General features: G+C 39.5%; 1 protein-coding gene across 1 annotated transcript in view; it reads left to right on the plus strand.

Annotated features, from left to right (window-relative positions):
* The first annotated feature begins 13,769 nt into the window (after positions 1 to 13,769).
* akt3a (v-akt murine thymoma viral oncogene homolog 3a) overlaps positions 13,770 to 22,744 on the plus strand; it is a 104,630-nt gene continuing 95,655 nt past the window's right edge. Inside the window, exon 1 of the mRNA XM_053501716.1 lies at positions 13,770 to 13,817. The gene's annotated coding sequence lies outside the window, so the exon portion shown is untranslated. The remainder of the gene's footprint in view (positions 13,818 to 22,744) is intronic.

The following is a 22,744-nucleotide window of genomic DNA, read 5'->3' on the forward strand; positions in this document are numbered from 1 at the left end:
GCCAATCAAGCAGATCCCGTCATTATGATGCTTATAGAGAATTTCCACCCGTCCAGGTCGTGCTGGTCTTGCCGTTGAACCGCGTTTCTTATGTAACAGCGCAAACCCGAACGAGTTGTTTTGAAGCTTTAACGTCGTGCATTGTGCAAAGACGCTTATTCTTCCAAATGATAACAGTTGCTTATTTATGTCTGGCAGTCACCGGGAAAAAATTAAGTCAAGCTGTTAGTGCTTTCAGACGTCTAAATAAAGAAATCTATCATGTACAACTACTTTTCAAACAGCTCCAGATTGCACGTTAAATATCCAGCAGAGTTCATCGCCGAAAACAAACGTAATATTACACTCCTAATGAGACAATACAGGACTGTTGTGAGACTATCATGCTGTTGTTCATCAGTGAGTCAGACAGATCAGACAGCAGACTTCTGTCCACTCATTTGCCTTCTCTCAATCATCATCAGAGCCATAGAACAGGAGCAGCTTGTGTTCCTGTTATCTTCGCTCCACATTTACTGATATTAAATCTTACATTCTGCCACGTTTTTCACCAGAGACATGGCCAGGGATCACGCAGTCCTTCCACCCATCTCATTCCCTAGCTATTCAGCGGCCTGCGGGGAATGTTTTTATGGGGTAGGCGGAGCACAGATGCAGCAGCAGCCCTCATATTGCTGGAGGAAGAGATGGCTGACTACCTTTTGGCTTGGAAGCACCATTAACCAATTTGCCTTCCAGATGTCCATCAGCGAGCAGTGGCCAGCTTCATGCCAATCCGGGCTGTCCAGCCTCTATACATCTGGCCAAAATGTCTCCCACACTCAATCTGCTATTTCTGGTTTGTGTGGGTTTTTTTCCGCTTCTTTTCCGAAGCCATTTTTTTAGCTGTGATTTTTCTGGCCTGTAAAACGTTGTGTATGTGGTAACGTGTCACATATTCAATCGAAATCTAAGCATTTTGCTCTTTCTAAACTGGTTGGAATATCTAGGTATTAATCCATTTAGTTGTGCAATATAAATGGTCCATACCTTATGCATGCATTAGACATTGCACACCTGCTTTCTACTTTCCTTTGCATACTTTTGCTGATTGATGATAGCTGTTCTGACAGCATGTGCATGTCCCACAAGCACAACCTCTACGCTGAACGTGTGAACATTCGAGGCTGCAATTCCCAAAAAGGGCTAACCTGCGCCAGCTGTTGGAGACAAGCTACCTGTGCCAACGGTGGCGGCTGCTGCCCACTGCATCATGTGTTCCAACGTTTCCATCTGTGGCATTTGTACCCGTCCTCCACTCTCTGCATCTGGACGTGCTAAAGAAAGCTTTCCAATAGCGCCGAGCATGGTGCTGCCTGCCAACTGGGCCAGATGTTCGAGCTGTAAGCCCCAGGCTAAATCAGTGTAGCTCTCCACTCATTATTCCAGCCCTGATGAATTGCAAGTGCCCATTTTTTTCCCTTCTCCAGCTCCCTCCTCAACAAACCATCCATCAGCGGGAGAGACTTGAGGAGCTGCAGTGGTGGGGATGTCTAAGGAGGGCTTTGCAGATGTGTCTTTTAACTCTTTTGGCAGAAAGTGAGGGGAAACTCTTGAAAGCTGGGTTTCTTGTTGAGGGAAAACCTATTCTCTTCTAATGAACTGAAATCCTTTTTAAAATCATATCCTACAGATGCTAAATTCTGTCTGTGCACAGATACTGACTTTAATATCTGCGGTATTTATTTGGGTGTATTTTGGTAATGTATTAAAAATCCTGGATTCACTTTTATTACTGCATTTATTCCCAAGATGTATCGACGATTGGAAATTCTGACACTTGAACTTCTATTGGCCTCACTCCTTTGCTAACCTGAGGCATCAGATTGTAGTGTGTTAGTTGGAAAACCATGGCCATAATAACAGAGGGCCTTGACTTAGGGTTGTTTTGCTCTAGTTTTCCCCAGGGAATCATTTACTGTGGCCTGAGCACACTGGCCTTGTTAATCCAGATGGTGACAGGATAGTGCAGGCTGTGTATCCTCTCACAGCTTACATTGCAACCCTACTAGCCATTTCGTGGCCAGCGAAAACAAGGTCTACTATAGCTAAAGAAATGGTGACAAATAAGAACATGGAGATACAAATGGGTGACAAATTTAATGAATAAATAAATAAATAAATAAACTATAATAAGGTTTTGAACCCAATCCATGCCAACAAAATATTCCCCAGAGCCACTGGGGAGCAGAGTGCCTTTCTTTTTGAGGTCAATCTGAATAGACTATATCATTTTCTTGGTTTAATCCATGCATACGCTTGCCTTCATGCAACAAATTACTGAAAGATTAATGAAAGCTGACCAAACCACTTTTGCATACCCAGACCTTATACTCTCACTACCAACATCGCCTAAGACACAAAATAAACAAGCCCCTCCCACTTGTATCAAAGTGACTGTCAGTGGACAAATTTTGCCAGGTTAAAGCATTATTATCTTTCAGGTCGGGACATGAAAAAATAAACTTCCAGTGAGACAACCGTATGAACAGCAGTCTGGTTAACAGTTTTTTTCCCCGGTTCAATATCAGCAATGACACATGTTAAGTCGCAATGGTCATCTTTCTCAGTTGATGACCTAGCTGTGTAGTTGCGTCTTGGTCTGTTTGTGTCTTGCTACTGGAGATAGATTGTCAGCCTAACCCAGACATCGTCCTTGACAAAAAGTTAGGACGAAGAACAACTATTTATTATGTTTGATAAACGGCAATGGGCAACAGCGTTTAGATTGCAGCTCGAGAAAGATAACAGCATTGTGCCATGTGACTATGTGTTCATTATCATCTTCACCGAAATGTGCTTTCCAGCAGCAGCCTCGGTTAGAATCAGTGCAGACAAAATGGATGTGCTGGCACGCTTCATAGCGGTGCATAATTTCAAGACAAGACAATGATTAGTCTATCTAGTCTGTCTCTTATTCAAGGTTTAGTTATGTGGCCTAGTGCAGCTTAAAAAGTCGATGACTGAAGTTTCTTCAGATAGAGCATGGTACCACACAGTATTACAATAAAGTCCCAGTGTTTCTCGCATCATTTTATCACTAGGTGACAAAGTTTTTTAAGCCTGTGAGAGTAAGCAGACACAGTATTTTAAAATAATAATAATAATAATAATAATAATAATAATAAATCCTGTTAATGCTTCATAAAAAGAGATCACTGTTGCACATGGCCTAATGCCAAATGGAAAGTATCTGATTGACATTAATTTTTAATTAAACAGTGAATTTAAAATATTGAATTTTAAATATCTAACTGCATTCTGGGCAATATTGATAGACAGAATATCTCTCAATAAATAATAATCATTACAATGCTATTGCGCCAAGCCATGGCATAAACAATATTTTACATTTAAGAATATAGACTATTAAAGGGGGAACCATTTTTGATTGGCCTGATGAAGTTGAAAACATATTGTTTTTTTATATATTAAAATATAAACATTATATATATATATATATATATATATATATATTTTTTTTTTTTTTTTACTTTAATTTTTATATTTTATTTTATTCTTTCCTAGTTTTATTTACCCTTTATTTTAATTTTTTTATATTTATTTCCTATTACTATTCATAGTCTTCTATTTTTAGGTCACGAGCAGTTGTCTAAGCATTTCACTGCATATCGTACTGTGTATGACTGTGTATGTGACAAATAAAATTTGAATTTGAATTTGATTCGCTATTTCAATAAATATTGTTTATTCTGCTCTGTATTGGCCTATTTAATCACTGATGGATGAAGCAAGCTGTTTAATAGGAGGGAGGATTATAGTGGGAGCACTGGGTTGCCAGGTGTTACTGTGTGTCAGTAGGAAATGGTTCATAGAACAGGTAGGAGGGCCCCAGGAAGGTTAGGTCTGTCTGTCTGATTTAGGCACTCCATGATTTCACCCTCTATATGATTAATAAACTCAGCAAAAAAAGAAACGTCCTCTGACTTTTAACTGTTTTTACTTTCAGTAAACTTAATGTGTAAATATTTGTATGAACACTAAAAGAGTCAACACCATAAGACATAAACTAAAAATGTTTCACAATGTGTCCCCGAATGAAGGGAGGCTCAAAATCAAAAGTACCAGTCAGTATCTGGTGTGGCCACCAGCTGCTTGAAGTACTGCAGTGCATCTCCTCCTCATGGACTGCCTATTGCGGACAGTCTGAGCACTGATGGAGGGATTGTGTGTTCCTGGTGTGACTCGGGCAGTTGTTCTGGCCATCCTGTACCTGTCACGCAGGTGTGATATTCGGATGTACCGATCCTGTGCAGGTGTTGTTACACGTGGTCTTCCACTGCGAGGATGATCAGCTGTCCTTCCTGTCTCCCTGTAGCGCTGTCTTAGGCGTCTCACAGGTCGGACATGGCGATTTATCGCCCTAGCCACATCAGCAGTCCTCATGCGTCCCTGCAGCATGCCTAATGCACGTTCACGCAGATGAGCAGCGACCCTGGGCATCTTTCTTTGGGTGTTTTTCACAGTCGGTAGACAAGTCTCTTTAGTGTCCTGCGTTTTTAGGACTGTGACCTTAAATGCCTACTTTCTGTAAACTGTTAAGGTCTTAACAACCATTCACACTTAATTAAACCCTTTACAATGAAGATCTGTAAAGTTATTTGGATTTTTACAACATTATTGTTGAAATACACAGTCCTGAAAAAGGTTTCTTTTTTTGCTGAGTATACATGATTGCATACTAATGACTGACAGGGGCTGATGGGTGTACCCGCCTTTTCACTATGTAACTCCTGACATGCAAAACCTCCCGGAAGTGTTCTGGACGTGTCATTATAAAGCAAGGCACCAGCTCCCGCAAAGCCACAGAGGAGACTAATGTCCCTCAATAGATAATAGATGAGGAGCGAAGGTCTCTGTGCACCAAGGGGTGAGAAGTGGTGCCCCCATACGGAATGAAGAGGTGGAGTAATGTCCTGAGCCAGGCAAGAAGGCAGAGTTGTGTTCTCTGGATGGCAGCGAGAGCAGAAAGCTGGTGTGAAGCCCATGAGGAAGCTGCGAGCCACAATGGCATCCTCAGCAAGGCAGAGTGAGTGGGAGGCAACCTGCTCACTAGAGTCAGGGACGGCGACAGGCTGGAAACAGGAAGCCTTTTTCTCGTCCTCTGGCCAGTATGTTGCTGGCATGCCACTGTTGTTGGTTGACTGCATCACTTTGGCTGACATACCAGCTATATCCCAAATCACAACCCCACCCTTCTCTGGTGGAAAAAAAATGAGTTGGTGTTTTTATTTTTTTCTAAAGATCCAAAGATGTTCTTCTGCATCCTCTTTATGGTCTTATATTCTGTCCCAGAAGAAAGACGCTGGCAAGTGCAAGTGCAAATATGCTTTAACAGACATAGTGAAGTCAAAAGCAAAAACAAAACTAAATCAGCATTCTAAAAAGGAGCTATGAACTTGATCTAGCAATAACACAGGTGACGTGACACAGGACAAGGACAAGCTGAAAATCACTACGTAAATAGTGTTTATCTCAGGTGCGACATAATATGCATAATATGGAACAAACTACACACATGTACACATGATTTTATATTGCATACATGTGGTGTTATCCAGCGTCCTTCCAAATACAATGCTGTGACACATACACGTACATATACGAATACTTATGCCATTCATATATATATAATAACGAGATTTTTGCCATCTTGTTTAGGTCGAACTGCTAATATACTATGGGTCCAAAGGCCACAGATTTAATATATCTATGCATAACCACTGCATTGTTTTAGGGTCAACAGGCCAACTTCAGAAAATTGAATTTTTCATAGCCTTAATCACATGCTTTATGTAATCTTTTATACAACATTTGTTCATAAACTTCATATCAGGTGTACCAGTAAATATTTAGTCCATTACGTCAATGATTTGACCTAAGGGAAGCATATAAATTAAAAATAGAAGCAGGCTAAAGCCGGATCCCCGAGGAACACATGCTTGAAAAAAAACACTTTGTTATAAAGTGTACTTTATAAGTGAGGCATCTTCACACACACTCACACACACTCACACACACACACACACACACACACACACACACACGCACATACACACTATCTATCTATCTATCTATCTATCTATCTATCTATCTATCTATCTATCTATCTATCCCTTTTCAGTGATTTGAGTTACAGTAGCTCTTCCATTGGATTGGACTACACAGGGAGTTTACTTCTTACGTGCATGAATGAGCGTTGCCCGCCCATGTTACTGTCGGATTTGCACAGTAGTGGTAGTAGCACTAATAGGACTATTGACTTTGTACCCTGTACTCTTGTACCCATTCTCCCTCTACACCAGACTCCTCTACTTAAGCACATTCAGAAGGTATGGAATGTCACAAATGAAATCCTGATAAGCCACACATTATGGAAAACCATTCCAGTTGACTGCTTTGTACATATCATCAAAGATACATGTAGCTATCTGGAAGTTGAGAATCTTCACAGACATACTACATGTAGCTCTCACTCACTTACTGTCTACTGTATATGCTTTGTCCTATAGAGGGTCACAGGAGGTCTGGAGCCTATCCCAGGAAACCTAGGGCACGAGGCGGGGTACACCCTGAACAGGGTGCTAATGCATCACAGGGCACGACATATAGCTACTTTGGACAATCTAAAATATAAAAAAAATAGTCTAGGTTGTTTAACAGTTTTTTTTATTACATAATTCCATAGGTCTTCTTTCATAGTTATTAGGATATTTTCAGAATTAATGTACATTTTTGAAAATAATAAAAGAAAACACTGAAGGCGAAGGTGTGTCCAATTTTCTTTTACATACACAGTACATCTATCAGTCACAAACTATCTGTAGAAAAAGGTCATGGGTAAAGGTGTCAGGAATAAAGTTCCCAATTAATAAATTGATAATCTGGGAGAGGCTTGAAGTCTGTGCACCTGATTAGGAAACTACCACATGGGGGATCCACAAGGTAAAACACACTTAAAGCACAGTTTCATATTCGTGTACAAAAGTGTACAAAAACAATTGGTGTATATTCCTCAAATCTGAATAGTATAAAAGTTAGATATGTAATTGCTACCCAGTTTCAAGCGTAATAATCCCAAACCAAATTCAAATTCAGATTTTTATTCATCACATACAGTACACAACCATACGCAGTGACATTCTTACATGACTGTTTGTGACCTAAAAATAAAAGATAATAAGAGAGTCAAAATGCCAATAGAAAAGAGTGTAAAATATAAAGTCTACAATATATAATAATTTGTTACAATAAAATAAAATAAAGTATAAAGTAGATACCTCTACCTCTATCATACCTAATGTACTCAGTGGTGAATGCTTTACCATTTTAAAGTTACTGAAAGTTAGTTTAAAAGACGAAAAACCAAAGAAAAAGAGATCGGAGTCAGTCCTGACGACATCTTGAACCATTAGACGTGTCAATTTTGAAGGTAAATAATATCTGAAATTATTATCATATATTATCGAATCATACATAGTCCGTATGAATAACTTTTAAATCTGTGCTTTGTAGCTATCGAGATGCAGAACATAGCAGCAAGAGGCTAAAGCAAACAAGTGGAGTGTCTGAAAGTGAAGAAAGGTTTGAAGCTATTAAAGAGCCTTTAGTGTGTGTTTATGCTCATCTATCTTCTGGACAAGAAAGCATTACATTTAGTCACGGTGACTGAGCAAAAAGAATTGTGACCGAATCCCTGTCAGGAGATCGAGTCGAGCACAAGAAGTAAAGTCACTCAATAAGATTAACTAGAGATGATTCTCAACTCCCCGCAGAGTGCTTTAAGCCACTGTCTCTGCTCCGTCAGGATGAGCCAAAACAAACATCCTTATAAACAGAAAGAACTCATCCAGTTGTGGTAATCCAAACACAGTCTGTAGCATCCAGATGCTTCTTTCTCAGTCTTGTGGTCCAATATGAAGGGTCCAATGTGCTAGCCCCACAGGGAAATCAAAGTCAGCTTCACCAAATGCTGTTCACTCCAGCTGTTTTGGAACCTCAGAGAGGAATGTAATATGAAAAAAAAGGAATGATTAAAAAACATAGCAGACAGTAGATTTATAACTATATTTAGTTTATATTAATCGGTAATGGTTAAGGTTTGTTGCCTCCATGGTTGGGGGTTCAAGTGTGTGTGTGTGTGTGTGTGTGTGTGTGTGTGTGTGTGTGTGTGTGTGTAGTTTTTCCTGTCCTTGAATAGGTTTTCTCCAACAGTCCAAAGACATGCAGGTTAGACTCATTGACATTTCCAAATTGCCCATAGTGTGTGACTAAGTGTGTAAGTGTGTGTGCTTTGTGCTCTGCAAATAGTTAGCACCCCAAAAAACTGATAAAATGTGTAACATGTTATTAATTAAAATTAAAATTTAAACCATTAAAAATAATTGTTAATTGCTAATTGCTTCAAGGTATGGTGTTATATGTAACTACTGTTCCTATTCTTTATAAATCTTATTACCTATATGCATTCTTCATTCATTGATTCATTTTTATAAATACTAAAGACCAACACCTCCGACCAGATCTCACACTTCAAGCTTCTTCTACAACTCCAACATGCTACACCGCAGCCCTCTTTTACCCAGCTATGACCTTGACATATGGTTTGGCTCCCAGACGCAGAGTGTTGGCTGTGAGGCCTGACCGTGATGAGATTGGATGGCACCCCGTGGCACCTCAGTATGCATCTGGAAGAGGAGGATGTGAGAGAGGTGTGTCGTGAATGCTGTGTGTGGAGCACCGCTGGCGCCATGGCGATCTGTCAGGCCCAGATGTCATACCCTAGGAACAGCTGCATTGGCTCAAGGCAGTGAAAGACTGCCTTCCTCATCCAGAGAACCTGCCAGAGGCCACCGTGTCACACAAGAAACACAGCAGAGAGAGCAAACTGTGAGCAAAACTGTCGTCGCTTAGCACAGCTTTCAGTGAACCTGTTTAAAGCTCCCTAACTTGTAGTATTTCGTTTGTTTTCCTGGTCTTGTTGGCACAAATGTTAAAATGAAAAGAGTTAATGATTAGACTTGAATCATGTTTTATGTTACGACTCTTAACCTGACCCAACTGTCCTTATACGAGGACATCAAATTGTCTACTTACTACAATATGAGGACTGTCAGGAAGACTTCCTTCTCTTTGAAGACATTAATTAAGTTGATAGTTATAAAGTTCTAATACAGAGAATCATTAAGGAGAAAATGCAATATACACAACAGTAGTGTCCTGGTCTTTATCCTGAAAAATAATTCATTCTCTCATTCTTTTCACATACTGCTCAGTCTGTCTGGGTTCCAGGAGTTTATCCCAAAAAGTTCAGGGTAACAGGTGCAGAACACCCGGAATGGGGTGCCAACCCATCACAGGGCACGATCTTACACTACGGTGACTTGAGAACATTAATCAGCCTACACCACACAAGGAGGAAGCCCACAAAGCAAAGGGAGATTATGCAAACTGCATGCCACAAGACCAGAGGTGAAATTCCAAGCACTGATTCCCCGAGAAGGAAGATGCATTAAATTAAATTGAATTGAATTGAATTAAATTAAATCTGTCAAAGAATAATCAACTTGCAATGTATCCTAAAAACCTTTACAATATGTTATAGTACAGTTTAAGCATGTAATCTCTATACAGTTTTAAACTATTGTGTTATAGTATTTTAATACTCAATATTCAATCAATTCTATGTTCGACATTTTAAGGAAAATTAGGAATTTATTTACTCCCCAGTCCAATGTGTACCCCGTCTCATAGCCTAAGTCTCCTGGAGAGAGGCTCCAGGCTCCCTGCGACCCTGCCTGGATAGGAGATACGCTTTTATCATATGTTAACATGCAGATATCATACAGCATACCAATACATTATATTCTAATGTTAAGAGCAAAACACTTAAAATCATATTTTTTCAGTTATATAAATGTAGACTGTTATTTTTAGGAGCACCCATGCATATTCTAATCTCTCTCTCTCTCTCTCTCTCTCTCTCTCTCTCTCTCTCTTTCTCACTTGCAAATATATGTTGCAATGTTATTTCCTATTAATTAATTATCTGGACCATATGGTTTATTAAGGTGCTCTCTCTCTCTCTCTCTCTCTCTCTCTCTCTCTCTCAAAAAAAAAAAAGCTTACCAATGCATGTCTTCTGCTTTGCAGACTTACTTTTTCAGAATGTTGATAAAATAACTGTTAACGTATGCCAAGTTGGTGGAATATTCAGGCCATGTTGCCGTGCATATGTAAAAGGAAAATGTCATTAAGAGAACATGTAAATCTCTTCTCTAGTAGTAAAGTGAATCGAAGGTGCATTGTTTACATCATCATGCCCGGAGGCCAAGGATACAACCATTTGCAGGAGCATGTAGACTGAATTTCATCTGCAAATCTTCCTGCTATAATTATACAAATATCTGCACATGCTCAGGGTAATGGCTTTATCATCATCATTTTTTTTCCTTTAATTGGGAAAGAGGCAAAACCTTATGTCCCTCTAAATATTCCCCAAAGATATGACCCATCTCTCTCTCTCTCTCTTTCTCTCTCTCTCTCTCTCTCTCTCTCTCTCTCTCTCTCTCTCTCACACACACACACACACACATACACTTGCAGCTTGACATGGGGTTAAAAAAATATGCTCACACCTGGGCCCATAATCCTGTTATGACACAGTGACCTTTTCTATCTCATTCACTAAACTGTACTCTAAACTAAGCTTGGATGAAAACATGTAAACTAATAAAACAGTGAAGACGTACTTATATTGTATTCTTTTGTATAGTTCTAATTATAGTTCTGCGCAAATATTCAGGGAATCTCTGAGGATGTGAAATGGCTGGCAGCAACTCAGCAAAAAAACGCAATTCATAAATCAGTATGACGGGCCTGTTAGACAACGTGTACATGATGCCTTATTAGTAGACGAAGACAAATTACAGCTGTAATGAACTGAACTCATTTATAATTAAAAACAAAACATATTGGCTTTATGATAGGCGGCACGATTGCTTAGTGGTTAGAACTGTTGCCTGGTTTCCCTGTGCATGCTGGGTTTCCTCCGGGTACTTCAGTTTCCACCCACAGTCCAGAAACATGCGGATTAGGCTAATTGTTCAAAAGGCTAATCATTCCAAAATTGCCTGTATGAGCATATGAGTGTGCGTACAGTATATGTGTGTGTGCCCTGCGATGCATTGGGACTCTTTCCAGGGTATACCCCACCTTGTGCCCTTAGTCTCCTGGGATAGGCGCTGTACACAGGATAAAGCCGTATAGATGATGAGTGAGTGAGTGGCTTTATGATTGATGTGCTGTATGATTTACCATTGTAAAAACAATTAACTCTAACATTATTTCCTTTTTTAATTCCTAGAAACATTAATAGACATTAATTAAATATAATAGTGTAAATTGTTTAAACCAACAACATGCATTGTATTGTATTTAATCTGAAGTTAAGTTGTATGTTATAAACATATGCATGTTTTAGTACACTTTTAATGAACAGTGCCCTGAGTTGTATTTCATTTCCGCAGTAACTAGGAATGTGATTAAAAATAAAAATATTAAATAGAATAAAAATTTAATTAAGAAGTATGACCCTTCCCCCCCGTCCACACACACACACACACACACACACACACACACACACACAAACACACACACACATACACACACAGACACACACACATGCCACATAGAAGGAAAAGTTGAAAAATACACATATTCTGTGCCCTGTGGGACAGCAGGCCCTATATACCACCGCTCCCATATTCGTAATGGCAAACCCCTAGCCACAAAGTTACCTTGATGGCTACATCTGGCCCCTCACTGACCTCCAGAAATATTCTCAAATAACACAAGAGACCAGGAAACCTTTATGTGTGTCTGAGTGAGTGGGCATCGTGGCTCCTTGGTATGTGGTCCTGGATAGAGACAGGACTCCGGTGTGGAATAGGGACAGCTGTAAGCGAAGCGGCCATGTGAGAGGACATGGAGCAGCTGCAGCCCCTGTCAAAGGTGTGCAGGACAGCTTCACTTTTCAGATGGGAAAACATAAGGCCTTAGCTGTCCATTCTGGCTCACCTAGCTGCATTCAACTGGATAATGCTGCCCCACAGTGACAGAGGGCAATGAAACAATTTTGTTGTTGGCGGGGGTTATGGTGACCCATAAATTATCTGCTAAATCCTCCTACAAAAGTTTAGCTGTATTGAAGTTTTCAGTTATTGAGTGGAATTTTTTCAGTGGCACTTCATAATGTAAGGTCACTGCTTGACCCTGGATAGATAGATAGATAGATAGATAGATAGATAGATAGATAGATAGATAGATAGATAGATAGATAGATAGATTGATTGATTGATTGATTGATTGATAGATAGATAGATAGATTTCAGTGGATATTGGTAGATATAGACATAGCCCCTAGGGCAGGTATGCTCTGCCTCTTAACATTTGGACAGATGATAGAAAGGTGAAAGGGCATGTGCCTGGCACGGCTGCTGTCCTGTGGATGTGGATCTCCACCTGGGTCACAGTGCCTGGCCTTCTCCTCACCTCCACTGCACCTCCCCTTGCCATCTGGTGCAGTTGGGGATGAGCTGTGGCATAAGCTTGGGGCAGGCAGCTTACAAACAACCTCAAAAAGGACTAAGGAACCAATTTTTAGTGGGCACACGCACAAGCACACCATAAGCTGGAAGATTTTTGCTTTGCAAACTGCAGAGTGATCTAGAACACTGGAACGCTTTTGTGTATGCATGGGTGCGTGTTTGTGTGTGATTTTTTTAAGCGGATGAAAGATATTAAATTATATACAACATAGAAAGTACAGAAAGCTTAAATAAATGAAAATAACTGGGTGGCACGGTGGTGTAGTGGATAGCACTGTCACCTTGCACCTTCAGGGTCCTGGTTTAATTCCCGGCCAGGCTCGATTCCTGTCTCTGTGTGCACGCAGTTCTCTCTGTGCTTGGTGGATTTTCTCCGGGTACTTTGGTTTCCTCCCACATTCCAAAGATATGCAGGTTAGGCTAATTGGCGTTCCCAAATGGCCTGTAATGTGTGAGTGTGTGTATATGTGTGTGCCCTGCAATGGATTGGCACCCTGTCCAGGGTGTACCCTGCCTTGTGCCCTAAGTCTCCGGGCATAGGCTCCAGGTCCCCACGACCCTGAATACAGGATAAGGCGGTATAGAAGATGTGTGAGTGAGTGAAAATAACTGAAAGCTCAAACTGGAAGAGAATAGGAAATCTCACAAACATAATGAAAGCACATAAAGAGCTTGCAGACAGACAACAGGTATTTTTTATTTAAATATGACAGGATGAGATGCGACCACAGAAAAAGATAACATGCTAATACCTGTCTAAACATGCAAATAAGCTCTGATACAGGGAAATAAAGTTGCAAATGTGACAAGCCACAGCCTAATAAAGGAAAGAATAATTTAAAAAAAAATTTTTTCAAATCCTATAAGGGGAAGGGAAAACAGCAGGTGTTATTAATGATAACGTCAAGCAGAGGTGCCATAGACACGTCTCTTATCAGCGAGCAGAATCTCGCGAGACTTCGGTGGAGGAGGCATGAGGGGGCGGGGCGAGCTGGACCGAGCGTGGACGGGATGAGAGGGGCCAGAGAAACAGGCTGGCCGTGACGTCACCAGTCTTCCTGAAAGTCAACAACTCTATCGGCGGTGTGAGAGGAGAGGAGGCTCGGCGGCGCTTGGCAGGGGGTGAGGCTGCATCGCGCTGTGCTTTGGGTCAGTAGCTACACCATTGTTTGGGTTCGGCTGCTCCTCAAGCTTTGTTTCGTTTGTCAGTTTTAGTTCATGCTGCATTGTGAGCTGCAGAAAACAAAATAAACCAGGGGGTGTGTAGGGCAGGTAGGTTAAAACAGCCGCTGCGTGTACAGTAGGAGGAGACAAGCAGATCCGGATGCTTGGGTGCTGATGATAAAGATAACGCTTAGGGTTACAGTGTGTTATGTTGAAAGAGCAGCCTCTCCTTCACCACTGACACACACTTACACACAGTGAGGATGGAGGAGGAGGAGGGCTCTGATGCTGCACTGTGATGCTGCGAGTTGGGAAACAGGATCACGAGGTGCATTCGTCTGCTTCTTGGCCTAGCGTATGTGTGTTTTTTTTCGGTGCCAAATACAAACCCTCCATTCTCTAAAGCAGCTGCATTCATCCTGTTGTGTGTGTTTGCTGGTACACCTTCGCCGAGACAACAATAACAATTAGCATGCGCTCTGGGCTCGGATAGAGGACAGCGCACCGAGAGCCTCCATTTTAACCGACACCATTCTCACCTCGTTTTTTTGGCCAAGAAGATATACTGTGAGCATTTTTTAAATTTTAGTTCCGGCACCTTTTTAATTCTGAAATAAAGCGGTGAGAGTGTGTGCAGGAGAGCGGAGAAGCTAGGCTAGCTGTGCTACAGCTGTTTTGGTGTGTGCGCGTGCGTGCGTGCGTGCGTGCGCGCGCGCTCGCTCATTCATAACATTGTTTATATCCGCGCTCGCTCGCGCGTCGAGTCGCAGCCTGGTTACACATCAACACGAGCACGGAGTGAACACGCCTTTTGTCTGTTTTGTGGCACTGCACTGTTTTTGCTACAAAAGCACTACAGCAGCACAACACAGCAAGGCGGTATGGGTACTCCTCATGCTTTATGGTTGTGTGTGTGTGTGTGTGTGTGTGTTTGTATAGCCTCGTGCGGCACCTGTCACCCTGAGCACTGGCTGGAACTTAATACTGTAAACATGGCAATATATTTTAAAATGTTGCTACAGCTTTAACAGGGATGTTGAGAAAAACAAACAAAACTGGCAAAACAGTGCTGTGTGTTTGGTAGCTGTAACTCTTTTGACCCTGGCACATTGAAAAGGTTTTAGCTCCAGATAAAGTTATGTTGATAAACATTTTCCTGGATATCTCACATTGTTAGTCCTTTTATAATGCATTAGTTAATTATATGATAAAATGTATATTAGGATTAAGATTAATTTATTTGTCACATGTACTTTACTTTTTTTTTACCCACAGTAAAATGATATATATAGTGTGTGTATGTATTTTTTTGTATATCCCAGCGTAGTGTCAGCCAGGGTACAGCGTCCCTGTGCGTTACCTTACCTGCTTGAGCCACCACTGCCCTTTAAACTCTCTGTGTATGTATGTATGTATACACACACACACATATACCCACACACATAGTATATGTATATGGAGAGAATTCTTATGCTTTTGAGCAATGCCAAAGTGTTATTTTGTCAGTTAGATCTGGCAACATCTTTTCAGGCATAGCTATGGCTTATGTGCAGGCCAGCAAGCCACTGATTCCACGACTAGCTTAGACAGAGTACAGAAAATATAATGCCAAGAAAAGGAAGGGTTTTGAAATAAAAAGGAAAAATTTTAGTTAGACTTTTCTCAGTAGATGGGGGTGGGGTAAGGGGTAGCTCAGTGTTTAAGGTGTTGGACTACTGATTGCAAGGTCCCAGGTTCAACCCCCAGCAATGCCATGTTGCCACCGTTGGGCCCCTGAGCAAGGCCCTTATCTCTCAACTGCTCAGATGTATAATGAGATAAAATGCAACTCTCTCTGGATAAAGGCGTCTGCTGAATGCTGTAAATGTAAATACAGATTACATCATTTTGACTTCATTTTTGTTTAACTGCTAATATCGGGAATTTATCTATATTTGCATAGTTTTTTGTGATGCAACCAAGCAAAACTGCTTCCCAAACCTTTTTTTCTTCATGGACATGTAGGTTCATTGTCACCATTAATTTATGTCGGGGCATTTAGTATTGATCTGTCCTGCTCCAGATATACTGTAAACACTTTGGTGGACCAGGTCTTTTGCAAAATAATATCAGTAATTTGCAATGCTTATGATTTAAATTACGAAAAGAGGCCTGGATTGTTGAAGTGGCCCGTCTTGGAGACAAATGGCTAGGAATCTTAAAATTCCACTTTTCACTGTTAACAGGATATTAGTTTAGTTTTGAGAAATGAGTAAAATGTCTTCTTGCTGTTTGGAGATCTGTTGAGAACTCTCTCTTTTTATGTCTAGATAAGTTGCTGCTCTTAAAGCCAAGCAATAATTGTGTATTAATAAGTAAACCTTGCTTTGCTTGAAAATATTAAACCTTTTGGTGCATATGTTTCATTATAAATCTTTACTTTTTGCAGGGATGTTTTTTCAAACAAGGCCTGGTTTATGATGGGTATTCAAGTCAAACCAGGACTTGTAATTGTGCAGAATAACAGATAAGAGAGTAAAAACTACCTTTTTCTTCTCCATATAATCCCGTGCTACACTAATGCACTTATCCCAATGTTTTACTACTGCATGGATACCGTCAAGTTAGAAAGTTTTCTCAGTACGCCAGAGCTTGGATCAGACTGCCTGCTTCACGTCTGAGACGCTGCCCTCCCAGGAACTCCTTTAATGGTCCAAACATGTGGAAATGGCTTAAAGCAAGGTCAGGGCTGTACGGGGGATGTGGCAATAACTCCCAGCCAAGTTCCTTTAATGTGCAAGAGGTGTTTATGAATCGTTATTCACGGAAGTAAGGCTTTCTTTAAACATTTGCACTATTCAAATTTTTTGCTGCAGTTTAGTCTTATGATCGTACTGTGCTTGAAGATTTATGTAAATAACAATAGGTTTTACACCTTTATTTATGAGAAATTTTATCAGTCAAGTAGTTGGCTTGTTACTGAATTATCTTTTGGATAAATGTCAATCTAAACGTGACAATGCAAACGCGTTAAAAATCTTTTCGAAACAGACATACAGTTCTGCTTTTATTTCAGTTAAGTAGAAAGAGAGACGAGCATAAGAGCACGAGAGGCGTCTGTGTTTGAAATATAGCTGCGGCGGATGAGCGGAACTCCTCAGAGACCTCAGACGTCCACATCCTGCAGTGTTCATTCAGAACTTTTTCATTTCCTCCATTCTGGTTTGCAAGCTTGGTTTCTGAGTCGCTCGTCGTTCATTCATCTCCAGTTTGGTAAGTGAGCTGCAGATTTTGTGCTTTACCGTAGCGAGACGAGACGGACGCTTGACGCGATTGAAGCCAGAGTGAATTTCGTCACATTGTTATGACTGTCTTCAACTACACGGGGCACGGTGAATGACTCCACATGAATGAACAGCATGTATAAAATTTTAGTGCAAGCAAAAGAAGGGAAATGAATATTGTTTAACAGAGAAGGAGCTTTTGGCTCGTACATAGCCCCTGCTTCCTATTTTAGTGTAACTCAACATGTAATGTTGCGATGATCCAGAGACCACTGAAGTACATTGATGGCATGAGAAATTGGAAATTGGACTTGATTTAAAATCTAAATAAGAATGTAAACATGCATAGTGTTTAAGCAACGTATAAATTAAAAGACGCACATTTTTTTTAAGCATTAATCAAATAATATAAAAAACAAACACTTCATATGGACATTAATAATGGATAAGCATTATTGTGGTTTGCTAGAGCTAGATTGAAGAATACACTGTTTATGTGGTATCTTTCACTTTTCATAATGTTAGTGCATGCAGTGAGATTCAAATAATTGTTTAATATGCAGCATTCTCTGCTTTTTACATGTCCATGCAACTCCACTCATTGTAGCTTGTTTATCTGTTCAGCGTGTGATAGACATAGAGTTCCTGCTTGGCCTTAAAATTGGTTGACCGCTATGAGTTTCTCACTTCCTGTGATGATTGCTAGCAGTCACTTCTACATGTCAGCTTTTTAACATACTGGATTAACAACAAACCTGACACACTGGCCTAGTGTGGACAAAATATCATGTATTAATTTGCTAAAAAATAATCAAAGTTGTATTTTTTTTTCTTTAATTTCCTGATGTTTGCTAAAGCCGACTGATTAAAAAAAAATCTCCCATATTTTACTTGTTAATAAATAAATCTAAACTTGTGTCCAAACCTTTGATTGGTGTCTTCAAACATTTTATATCTATATACAGTACAAGTCAAAAGTTTGGACACAAGTTTGGATTTCTTTTCTGTATTTTTTGTAATTAAATAACAACAGTCAGTTTTTATTTTTAGAAGATCAGATGTTCTGCAATAGTTCTTGCAAGAGCAGTATTGCCAAGTGCATTTGCAAAACCCATCAAGCAGCATGATGAACCTGGCTCTCATGAAGACCATCCCAGGAAAGCAAGAGCAAAACCTACCTCTGTTGCAAAGGAGAAGTTCATTTAGAGTTACAAGCCTCAAAAAGCACCTCAGATTAGAGCTGTTGAAGGCTTTACAGATTATAAGTAGCAGAGACATCTCAATCAACTGTTCAAAGGAGATTATTGCATATGTACAATGTAGAAAAAGAAAAATCAGGAAATTTCATGGAATTAGAAGATGTGTTGAAACCTTTAAGTGGTAGTGTATGTTTGCCTTTGAAGTGGGGAAATAATGTTGTTCGTCTATAATCCTACTGGTGGTGCGGTTTAAGCTGTTCACAAGCACAGCATCCTGTGGGACAAAATCATTTGCTAAGTTTGTTTAGAATTATAACAAAATCTAAAAATAAATAATTATGCAAAATCATGCTACTTACCAAATTGCAATACAAATCGAATCAGCATCTAGGTATGGTGATATTGTATCGGAGGGTCCCTGGTGGTTCCCGTCCCTACCTCACAAAATATTTCAACGTTTTTTGGAACTCGTATTCCTCTGTTTTGCTGCTCGTCAGAAAGAGCAAAGATCAGCGTCTGTGTAAATGAACCAGACCTCGTTACCGCTGAGCCAGGCCGCGCTACTGCCAAACAGCTCCTCGCTACACTTGAAGCGGATGTGACGTTTGTATTTATTCTCCCAGTGCTGCTTTTCTTACCATAGTAACAATACAAACAGCCCATTAAATGTGTGTGTATACAGTCACCATTTAACTAAAATATGACTAAACAGAATAAAATTGATGATGTCCCCGCGTATGAATCTATACATATCTGTACAAAAGAAGCAAGGTTTGTTGTTAATGATGCTAACGGCTAACCCTCCCATCAGTTTTAGGAGCTTAGGGAGAGTGGGTTAGTCGTTTATGGCTAACGACTAGCCCACCCTCCATAAGCACTTAAAAATGATGGGTTGCTAGATTTAATGACTCATTTTAACTTTTACATTGCTAAACAGCAATTTCAAATTAGCATATGAAAACGTCTCAAGTTGTTTATTTTGCTTTTGGGAGAAGAGTTTTGTACTGAGCGATTCACAGCCTAGCGAACCTGTTTTCTCTCTTTAAACACTCTGTAGTACAAAAGCATTTTTAAAAAGAGGAAACTGTAGACATTTAAAGAAGAAGAAAATGGAGGGGATGTGTGGTTTTTTTTTTTTCCCTCATTTTTTTGCATGTACACACAATAGAGACACATATTACTGTCCAAAATATATCAATATTTGAATGATAGTCTAAAAATTCATTTTGCATAATTTGTCTCCAGAATAGGCTAATGCATGGGTTTTGGGGGGGAAACGATTACCAACTGTGAAAACCCAGTAATTATATGGTTTTATATATAAAATGTTAGTTATTATTGTGTTCTTGTAGCTTAACCTCTCAGTTAAGTTGAATGGTTTAATAAAAACCTTTACAAAAAAAAAAAAAAAAAAAAATCTAATTAAGTAGCCACTAGGAATAATGTCCACTTGGAACTGATGTGTTGAGCAATAAAAAAAACTCCATAGGTGAAATATGTTTGTACATCTTTAAATGAGGAGCATAATATTTCAATATGTTCATATAAAAAAAAAACATTTGGCTAATAATTAGATTACAGCAGTAACACTGTGTGTGTGTGTGTGTGTGTGTGTGTGTGTGTGTGCGCACTATGGAATAAGAGAGCATAAAAACAATGTGGATGTGTGATGCATCTATCAGCAGGTTAGTTACTACTAGTTTTAGATGCTTTTAATAATTTATTACAATGATCTTTTGCAAATCTATGCAGAATTGGGAAGCCTCTTGACAAAAGCACTGTGGTGTTATTCGATTGGTATATGATTATTTAATTTTATTATTATTATTTTATTCTGTTTTAAATTTAATAAAATATAAATTGTTTATTTATTGATTTTTTTTTAATCCAGTAATTTTATAGTATTATAAACAGTTTTTTTAAATGCAGCACTGCTTTTATTGCCAAATTATTATTAGTCATAAATGTGTTTTTAAAACAAAAAAATCTGTACTTTCTATTTACAGAGCTCATTTTTTTTTATATAAAGTTTCATTTGGTTTACTTTTGATTTATAAGCTAATTGTTCTGGAGTTATTGACTTCCAGATTAACCCGTTCACGTCACTTGACTTGTAAAAGATAATGGTAATAAATAATAACTTTGACAGTAGTGGAATGTGATTTTCATTTCTGTAACAAAGCAAATAAATCAGGGACCCTCAGGCTACATTTCATGGATGCCACATTGCAAACCGTGCCTCAGATCGGTTCTTCTTTTCATCTTTAGTTGTTTTTGTGAATTCTTGAACCGCCCGTGCAGATTGTTCATGGCGGAAATGAAGAGATCTGGTTAGATGTGATGATTTGCTGTTCCGATGCGCGGCGGATATGTGGGTACAATCTGATTTTCTAGGCATTATATTACTCGTATTACTGGAGCTTTATTTCCAGTCATACCAGTACCTCCTCAGATGGATGTGATTTTAAAAAACATGATGGGATGGCAGTTTCAGGAGAACTTTTGCTTGGTAATCTGATGCTGGTTTGATGGGAGAAGAGTAACGGAAACCTCCGAGTGTCCACCCAGTTCAGTTAAAGGACAAATAAATAAATAACCCATCATCAGTGACATGACTTACTAAAGGTCACACGCGGTCACATGTTTGGTGGTAACCGTTTCTCTGTATGATGTAAGTAGCTTTAAAGCATGCCACAATTTTGCCACAGACGCTGAAAGTCAGCTGTATTACCGCAAGGATGCTGCAGTCGGATTGGTATACTCAGAGCTTTGATATCCGGACAGGCTTCTGCAAAAGTTGATCAGTTGTAGCTGTTTAATATTTGGATCTTTATAGCAGTTTAAATGCATTAAAAAAATGCATATCTGTATTCTCCATATAAGCCCAAATCTAAAGCATCACATTTTCTTTTAGACAAGCACCTTTTAAATAAAATACAGATTAATGTACATCCCTCCCAAACAGTGTATATGCGACACTTGAAGGTTGCATATTGCAGGTTGCTCATCATAGTGTTGGAGTATAATAATAACCGATGTGAAATAATAGTGGGGTTTTTTTCATTCTCTATATAGTTATATATATAATAATTTTTTTTAATTTGCTGGTTAAAAGTCAATATCTCAAAATTATTATTCTCACGGAAACTCACTTAATGATGTATTTCTATCTGCATATGCAGTATGTTTACCCCATTGCTGAAACCCTAACCTGCTTCAGGAGGTTTGCTTGGTGTTCTGTGCTCAGGTTTCTGCTGAACCTGCTTTCGAGCAGTGTCTCTGTTGTGGCTAAGTGCCTCACAGTTATTCCAAACCCAGTTTGTGTTTCCGAACTAAAGCTTCTACTGGTCCCTGACTCCTGTGAGGTATACGAGGACCGTTCAAGTCAAGCTGGGATTTGTTATGATGTTTCTCGTGAACAAATTGACATTTACACAAGGCTTTATGCCTAGTACGGAATCCTAACTGCAGTAGCACATGGATGAATGATGATCCCGACTGAGGAGGCTCTGTGGTCGTTCCCGTGAACATTTAGCAAATTGGATGGAAAACTTGGAGCTAACTTGTGAAAGAAACATACCTGTCTGTGAAAACTTTAAAAATAATCATTCAAGAACACCACTTGCTCATTACAGGCTTGGAGTTATTGCCATATCCCCTGTACGATCCTGACCTCGCTCCAAACCATTTCCACATTTTTGGACCATTTAAGGAGTTCCTTGTAGGCCAGTGTTTCAGGCGTGAAGCAGTCCAATCATAGCTACTAGCTTCCTACATAGGAAACTTTTTACCTTGATGGTTTCCAAGCACTTGTGAAACTATGGGATAAATGCATTATTGTGTAGCAGAGGATTATATAAAGAAATAAAGGGAGTATTTACTCTCATAACTATGTTCTTTTATTATGCAGAACAGTGGAACCTTGTATTGTGAGCATAATTTGTTCCGGAAGCATGCTTGTATAACAAAACACTCGTTTATCAAAGCGAATTTCCCCCATAAGAAATAATAGAAATTCAGATGATTCGTTCCACAACCAAAAATATTCATATAAAAATTATTAATGCAAAATGCAAAAAGTAAAAAAAAAAAAAAACACACCGCGTATACACGCGCACACACACACACCCAAAGTTTAACCAGTGAGACGCGCGTACACACATAAACAGACACTAGCTTGCAGACAAGGGGAGGATGGTGGCTGCTGTGTAGGACGACTTTCACACACTCTCACACACACACGCTCACACACACTAGTTTACTGAATAGAAACTGAATAGTCTGTAATTGTACTGTAATTCCCTGTAATTGTTATTATTTAAAAGTCCCTGTATGGCTTGAACACCCCTTGTCTGTACGTTTACATGTGTATGGAAATGTCAAAAAATGTTGCCTACATTTATATAAATGGTCACAAGACTATGATGCTACATAAAACAACAAAGATTAC

This window comes from Clarias gariepinus, chromosome 8, assembly GCF_024256425.1.
Source record: "Clarias gariepinus isolate MV-2021 ecotype Netherlands chromosome 8, CGAR_prim_01v2, whole genome shotgun sequence".
NCBI lineage: Eukaryota > Metazoa > Chordata > Actinopteri > Siluriformes > Clariidae > Clarias > Clarias gariepinus.